At 53.5% G+C, this 7,852-nt stretch overlaps 1 long non-coding RNA gene across 10 annotated transcripts in view; it reads left to right on the top strand.

Annotated features, from left to right (window-relative positions):
* Positions 1–1,647: 1,647 nt before the first annotated feature.
* Positions 1,648–7,852, top strand: part of LOC113900988 — an 80,462-nt gene continuing 74,257 nt past the window's right edge. For 4 of the 10 annotated variants that reach the window (XR_003513274.1, XR_003513275.1, XR_003513276.1 and 1 more), the window contains exon 1: positions 2,604–3,922. This is a non-coding gene — a long non-coding RNA (uncharacterized LOC113900988). Of the gene's footprint in view, positions 2,240–2,602; positions 3,923–7,852 lie in introns of those variants that run through there. The other 6 variants (XR_003513272.1, XR_003513280.1, XR_003513281.1 and 3 more) reach the window with 4 other exon arrangements.

The following is a 7,852-nucleotide window of genomic DNA, read 5'->3' as shown; positions in this document are numbered from 1 at the left end:
GCCCCCCCGCCTCCCGCCGCCTCCCCCCGCTCCGCCCCCGCCCCCGCCCCGGGCCCCCGCCGGCCCCGCCGCCGCCGCCGCCGCGGCCGCCGGGTGCAGCTGCAAGGCCGCTGGGCAGGGCGCGGGGGTTGTTGGCCGGCCTTGGTCAGCAGCCGCCGCCGCAGGAGCCGCGCTCCGGGGAGGGGGGCTCGCTTCTCGGCGGGGCGCGCTCCGTGGCCGCCCCCCTCAGGGGGGGTCGTGGCCGCCCCCCAGCCCCGGCGCGAGCGGCTCGCTCCAGCGAGGCTCTCCGGGAGGGGCGCGGGCCTGCGCCGGGGCTCTTCGGGCCGGGCGCACCGACCGGTGCTCCTCCTCCTCCGGTCCTCGGGCGAGCGCGGACTCTGCCCGGGGCGCAGGGCCCGGTCCACCTGCTAAGTGGCGACTTCACGGGAGGCAACAAAGAAAAGAAGCCGCTCCTTTCTGCTGGACCACAGCGCGGACGACCGGCCGCTCCTCGCCAGCTCCTCGGGAACGCCCTTCGCTCGTCTCCCCTCGGAGAAGGAAAACTTTTTTTGTCCTTGAAGGCGTGGTGGTGCTGGCCGCTCGCGTGCCGAGCAGAGACGCGGGCTCCCGCTCTCCCCCTCCGGTCCTCTCGGCTCGACTTTGCTCTGTCCTAGGAAAACTTCTCGCGCTGGTGCATTGCTCTGAAGTTGCTATTGCCGGAGCTCTCGGTTGCCTCTGAAACAAGAGTCCTCTTTCATTCTCCTCACGACAGTCACAGTCTGATGGGACATCTTTCCTTTTGGGCAGAGAGTAGGAGACAAGTATAACAAGGAAAAAGCTGCAGAGGCGAAAACACGAGGTCCCGTTTCTCTGTTACCTTGCTGCTGACGGTTGGGGTTGGTGTTTTATTTTTTTCCCAGCAGAGGTCTGGAGGAGGATGAGGAGGAAGAAGAAGAAGAGTGCATTGGTGGAGATGGAGGTGTGTGTGTGCATATAGGGGATCCTTGATACACAACCAACTCCAGTGGGCACGACGCACGGCGCGGAGGCTGCACCGACGGCGCGCGCGCTGGCCGTGCCGGAGCGGAGTTGCCGGGGGAGCTCGCCGTGCGCCCCGGTTCGCGCGCTCTCCCTAGCTCCTTCCCTCTCCCTCCCTCTCTCTCTCTCTCCCTCTCTCGCCCGCCGGTTCGGCTCCGATCTGACAGTCCTCTCTCTGTCCCTCCCTCTCCGAGCGGGGACTGTCGAATGTTTACCCTCCGCCGCGAGCGCGCACCCACCACCACACTTTCCCAAACACAAGGAAGTCGAGCACCGGGGCCCCCGCTGATTGGCTACCCGCTGGGTGACTGGCAGCCCCGGAATGACTGGCTCAGGACGCGCGGCCCCCCTTCCGGCGGTTCCGATTGGTTGCTTTTTAATTTAGGCAGAGCGTCGTAGAAGCTGGAAATCTGTCGTTCCCCCTCCCTTATCCTCCCCAAGCCGCCTCCCTCCCGCTCGCCACTTTCTCCTCCCCGCCCCTCCCCCGCCGCCCCCTCCCCCGCCGCCCCCTCCGCCACATCTTAACTCTTAGTGTCCGGCCGAGACGTTAGCCATCCCTCCTGGGCTCTGGGCAGCGCAATAGGTCTGGGAAGGCGGGAGGGAAGAAAGGGGAGAGACGGCGGGGGTGGGGTAGGGGGGGGGCCAAGCAGGGGAGGGAGGGAGTCAGAAGGAGATCGTAGAGGGAAAAATCGCGAAAAATAGCAACCTCCACAGTCCACCTGGTACTGCGTTATGCCGCCCTCCCCTTCCCCCACCGCATCCCGGAGATTCGTACCGCGCGCGGCAAGGACGCGCCATTCACGCTAATACCTATAGGCAGCCGTGTCCCCAGCGGTTTCAAAGTTTCCTTCTCCCTTCACTGGCCGTCCCCCGTCCCTACCGAGGCGGGGGTGGAAAGAGGGAGCTCGCGGCGCCGAAAGACCGGGTAGCAGCCACGCTCCTTGGAAATCAGCCACCGCGACTTTCCGCAGCCGCTTCGCGCCGGCGGCGGCGGCCCCCTTTGTTTAAGGTCTCGGATGCCATCGCCTGGGAGACCGGCAGCCCGGGACCGGCGCGGGGCCCGCGCGTGCGAGACGGACCGCAGCCCGCCGCGCGCTCCCCACCCCGCCTCTCCTCCCCCGCCCCTCCGCCGGGATTCCTGCGAGGAGCGCGCGTGCCCTTGCGAGTCGGGGGTGCCCACGGGCGGCGGAGAGATCGGCCGACCTTCCCCCCTAGACACACCGTAAGTGTGTCCCCCCCCCCCACCCCCGCCCCGAGGCGTCGGGAAGCCTGCCGCAGCGGGAGCGGCCTAGGGGAGCGGGCCGCCAGCCGCGCCCTCCACCGCTCACATCGGGTGTGGGTGCGGGTGTGCGTTTCTTTATTTCGGTGCGGTGGCTGTTAGTGGTATTTGGCCTGGGCTCACTATTCTTAGGCACGGTGGGGGCTTTCTCTGTCTCTCCGGCCTCGGATGGTCTGCGGCGCGGCTGGGGCTGGCGGCGGGGAGCGCGATCGCAGTCTAGCCCGGCGGAAAGAGTTAAGGGGGCCGGGAGGAGGGGGGGGAGCGCGCGGGGTGGGTGGGAGGAGCGGGGGTGGGGGACGCGGCCGAGCGGAAACGCTGCACAGAGGAGCCTCAGCGAACCAAGAAAAAAGAGAAAGTGGCAACGAAAACAAGGGCAAATTGAACCCTCCTCGGGGATTTCCAGTGAACTAACCCGACTCGGACATTCAATAAATACATCGTCCCTAATGAGTGTGCGTGCGCGTGCACCCCGCACCCGGCCGCCCTGGACGCAGACGCGGAGCCGCCGGGGTGCTGGGGGCTGCCCTTCTCCGGCGAATAATTCCTCTGCCGCGCGCAGTCAGTTTCGGTGGCGGGGGTGGGGGCTTGGTTAGGTCCGGAGCTCCCCAGCTTAGCCGCAGCCTTGAAGCCCTTGCGAGGTCTCGTGATGAATGGTGGGCGCGGAGCACTTGTGTGTGATGTGGTCCCTCTCCTGTGTGCAGGGGGAGAGATGCCCTCCTAGGTGGGTTTTAGCGGATCCATTATTGCGAAGATATAGACCTGAAGGGCAGCGGTAACCAAACCCCAGACAGAACGGATTTTTACCTCTGCGTCCCCTTAAGGTTCCCTTTCCTATTTATGTATGCGTGTATGTATATATGGAAGATGGAACACAGATTTCATTCAATAAATCTGAGATCTCCAGGTGCAGGCGTTTGAATAGTCGGTGCCAGCACCCCGTGTTTTCTTTTCCTGCCGATTTTGCTTGGATCCGACTCAAAAACCGAGAGAGTCTCGTGGTTTTGTTTACACTGAATGGGGAGGGTAGGAACAGAGCCATGGGGCCCCTTTCATTAATATACAGTGAGGATTTTGTCTAAATTACCGCTATGAATTTCACAGTACACGCTTTCAAAAGCAGTCTCAGGTGGCCTGATGAAACGGGAGAGCGCCTCCGCAAACACATCCACTTTCTTTCTTTTCAAGGAGGGTGTGTGCGCGTATGGGAAGCCCCCCAAAACGCCGTGCTCCTCGAAATCAGAAATGCACTTCTGTTGCGAGCTGGGTCCCCTCGGTCCTCCGCCTCCGCGTACTTAGTTCTCCAGTCGCTCCCCAGCCCCACCCATCCGCCCCCTCCCTCTGCCGAGTGTGATTGTTTTGTCTGGAAAAAAAAAAAATCCAAAGTATATAACAAGGGGAGAACAGTTAGTGCTGACTTTCATTTGCATACATTTTCATATATTTTGGTGAAAATAATAGACGAGTGGAGAGCCGGGCTTAGAGGAGTCAGAGGAAAGAGAAGACTGAGGAGGTACCGCTTCTGGGGAGTTGAGAATATGTCTTTTCCCCCCACCAGTCACCTTATTTATTTTTTTTTAAATAAAACCTCTTCCTTTATTTTAATATCTAATCCTGGAAGTTTGCTCGGTAAGTGTTTTTCATTTTCTTTCCCTGCGTTCTCGTTTCTGCCCCTCCTTTCCGTTTTCGGTAGGCTCTCGTAGGCTTGGGGGCTTATTTTCAGGGCTTGGGACGAGAGAGAGCTCACGGGCAGCTGTTTTGAAGGAAGGAAGAGGAACAGTGTTGGGGGGAGAGTTCAAAAACCCAGCCCTCCGAAAATATTACATAAAAGGTGGACTCCTTCCAGGGATCGCCACAGCAAGGCACTTCACTTGTTTTTTTTTTTTTTCCTGGGAAGGAGGAGGAGAGTGCTATTAATTTTAATTGTTGATTGTTAGGGAAATACGAAGGCCCCAGAAAAGAAGTGATGATGAAGCACGCAGTAGTATACATATTTCTTGCTTTTGGATTTCTTACCACCCCGCCTCCCCACCCCCACTAGAGAATCTGGGCTAGAGGGGAAGAAGCCCTGTAGCTAATGCTGATGTATTGAACTATGTGTGCCTGCCTGGGACTGGGGTGGGGGATTCCTGCTGGGAGAAGAGGGGTGGAGTAAGGGGGGGGGGGCTTGGCAAAGGGAGGGCAGAGAGGTGGAGAAGAAGGAGCAGGGGAGGAAGAAGAGGCAGGAAGTCGGTGCCCCCCTGGTTATCGCCGCGTCTGGCGAGCAGGCGGCACACTGCAGCCTTTCCACTCGGTAGTGAAAGTCCATCAGAAGGAGGGTGATCAATCAAAACTAACCAGGACACCCTACACTTTATTCCCAAAGGAGGCTGGAGCTTTAGTGGCTTACTGTGTTTGCTATTCTTGACAGCTGCCCTTGCTTCCCCCCACCCCACCCCCTTGCCTCTGGTCCCTGGCTTTTAGTAAAAATGAAGGGTACAGTTACTTGCTAGTTGCAGATAATTAGAGAAAATTGGATGGTGGAATTAGCTAGGCCAAGTCCAAGCCCGTGTGAGCACCTTACTTTAGTGAAATGGGCTGGAGAGGATGCTAAAAGATTCTTGGTTTTGTTCTTTTTAGAGGAAGGCGAGCCTCTGGAGTGGTGGTGGGGGGGGGGCGGGGTTAGTAGCCTCAAATAGCTGGAATATGATTGCACTTTTGTCTCCAGAACACCTTGCAATTGGAAATTTGTAATTTCTCTGGAAACAGTTGATGCCAAATCAATGAAATGGTTTGTCAGGAGGGAGGAAGAGGTTTCAGTTGGGGAGGGGTAAGGATCGCCAGTTTTCCACTCCCTGTTTGCGTGCTTGGCAGCGTCGCTTTTGACTGAGGTTAACTCTCTGTGCTCCATTGGACCAGATGCCATATAGAGCTGCTCCCTGAAGATCATTTGTTTCCTTGATGGGGAACATTTCTGAGCAGAGCATATTGGTTGCCATAGAGAGAGAAAGAAAAGGAAGAACACTGGCCACATTAAGCTATATGTTTGTGCACTGGGCTTTAGATAAAAGGACCGTGGCTCAGCCAAAGAGAAGAAGCCAAGCTAGAGATTTCTAGCGCCACCAAAACTAGCTTTATTTTGTTTTGGACTTTTACAGTTGAAACATATAAGCTAATTTTATTGGTTGTTGTTAATTTTATATGACACGGTTTACTGAACAAAATAAACTTTGGAAGTGCTCGGGAGTCGAAGTGTTGACTTGTCAGCAGGGGGCGCACTGACTCGTCTTAGCAGGTACGCTGTAAAATGTAGCTGTTTTCAAAAGCTTAACTTGCCAAATGCACAAATGGTCCCTACCTTTCTATGCATATTCACAACCAGGAGCGAATTCACTGCATAACACAGGGCCTTAAAATAGGGGGACAATGACCTCCCCATCTCCCTCCCACTCAGCCCCATCTGTGAAATGGCCTGAGAAAGGAAAACCGGCTTAAAACAGTATTCCTCCATGTCTTTCTGTGAAGAGGATATAAGTATGGAAAACAGAGTTGGGCAGTGAAAGCAGAAACGCTTTGCAAAATTCCTAGGGATATGCGGTAACCTACTCCATAGGTTACCTTTCAGGTTGTATTTTTGGGGAAACAGTCAAGAAGAGAAAGATGTATTCTAAAGGTATTATCTATTAAATGGTGAACAATCTTCTACTTGAGGCAGGCTTTGACTTCTAAATAAAACCCCAGCTCCTGGAGACTTAGTCCAGGCTTCCTGAATCTCTTTTACTCCATTCGATATATAACGGCGCCTTTAAATCTTGGCATCTCCTCTGATTGTGGCAAGATTCTGAATTTATCCTTGAAAGGGCTTGTTAGGGAAAAGGAAATACGAAATAGCCGACGGTAAGAGGTCACTGTGAGCTTGGAACTTTTTAGCACAATACGACTTAATGCAGTTGCAGAAAAGTTTTCACAGAGCTCAGGGTTTCCGCCCTAGAGATTTTTAGATACAGCCAAGGAAGACTGAACTTTATTGTGGTGAAGGATGAAAAGATTCGAGGAAAACTTCCTGAAATAGTGAAGGGCAAATGCTCCCCGGTTCTGAGAAATTAGTCAGTTTGTCACTAACAGTTTTCCCAAGGAGATTTGGAAAGCTTGACTCAGAAAGGGGAGCTGTGAGTGACTGGAAGTGAGAAGCTGGTTTCCACGGTTCAGCAGCTCCCGGCACCTGTGTGTCACCGAGCCTGGAGAAGGGCCCCGGGCTGGGGGCTCTGCAGGAGGGGGAAAGACACCTTATTCTTTCGAACTTGACTCTAAGCCAGCCAGGATCCAGCCAGAAGTTTTTCTTTGAAACTAACTTGCGAAAGTCAAGGTTTGGATGTAAGTGGTATTTCATCTAGGAGGGTTGGAAATTATGTGAGTAACATATGCAAGGGAGCACTTTGAAAAATATTTTAATTCCAGGATTTTTATCCGCCAGCTCTCACATTTAGAGTCAGGAAATGTACAGGCAGGTTTGTGCAAATAGCACAAAGTAGAAGATGGAAGAAACGTGTAATCTGAACCCAAACATTGCTTTTTCTTCAGCTCTCTGGACATTTCAGACAAAAGATTTCTGGGGGAGATCCACAGGCACTGGACCAGTGCCTCAAAGCTCTAGGTTATTTTGCATGCCCTGAGCTGCTGAATGCATTTTTTAAATTACTAAGGAAAAAGGCAGGTTTTCTATTTAGCCGGGCATTTTGCAAAACAATGGTTAAGAACTCTATACATATTTGGAACATGATTTTCGGTATCACTTTTCCTGAGATCTGGGATCGTTCCTATCTTGGCTGCTGCGTATGTTCCTTTTTTGCAAAGTTACTTTTTAAAAAAGCCTGTAACAAAAGAAAAGCTTGTTTCTCATGATATCTACATTCTTAGGTTATCTAAAGTAAAGGAAATAGAAAATAATAATTCTGGGTAAAGCAACAAGTTAATTCAAGAACTGACATATTATAGAGACCGTAACATTCCGTAACGATTTGGAGGTGAAAACAATCAAGCTGGATATGAATTAAGATCCAAAGAGTCAGGCCAAGCTATAGACTTTTAATTGTTGGGGATAGTGAAATTGCTTTTGCCAAATGAGAGAATGAAGAACACTACCTGGGTCAAGTGTACAAAATTCAAAGTGGGTATTTACTCACTTGCTCCCATTTGAGAGCGATAAAGTGCTCCTTCGGATACCGTGGCAGTATAGAAGCACACTGCCATTAGCATTTACAAATTAAAATGTTCTACATACTCTCTACCCACACCGAGTGCTGTATACAAAGGAAAGGGTTCTTCAACAGTAGCTTTTGGGTGGAGACGAGCATTTGTCGCCTGGCTTGGCGGTGGGTGAGTTATTTCTCCATCTTGCCAAATTCTTGGAAGCGTCCCAATGGCTCCCCCTCGTTCTTCTTCATATCACTTTGATAACTGACTGATCTGATCTGTAGGAAAGGAGCAAGCACTTGGTTCTCTTAGACAGGCTGGAAGGAGCAATGATCAAGTCAGACACTTGTGCTCTCTCACCCTAAAGCAAGAAGCTTTACTTCTGAT

Source organism: Bos indicus x Bos taurus, chromosome 11, assembly GCF_003369695.1.
Source record: "Bos indicus x Bos taurus breed Angus x Brahman F1 hybrid chromosome 11, Bos_hybrid_MaternalHap_v2.0, whole genome shotgun sequence".
NCBI classification, from domain to species: domain Eukaryota; kingdom Metazoa; phylum Chordata; class Mammalia; order Artiodactyla; family Bovidae; genus Bos; species Bos indicus x Bos taurus.
This window is presented reverse-complemented; position numbering and strand designations above follow the sequence as displayed.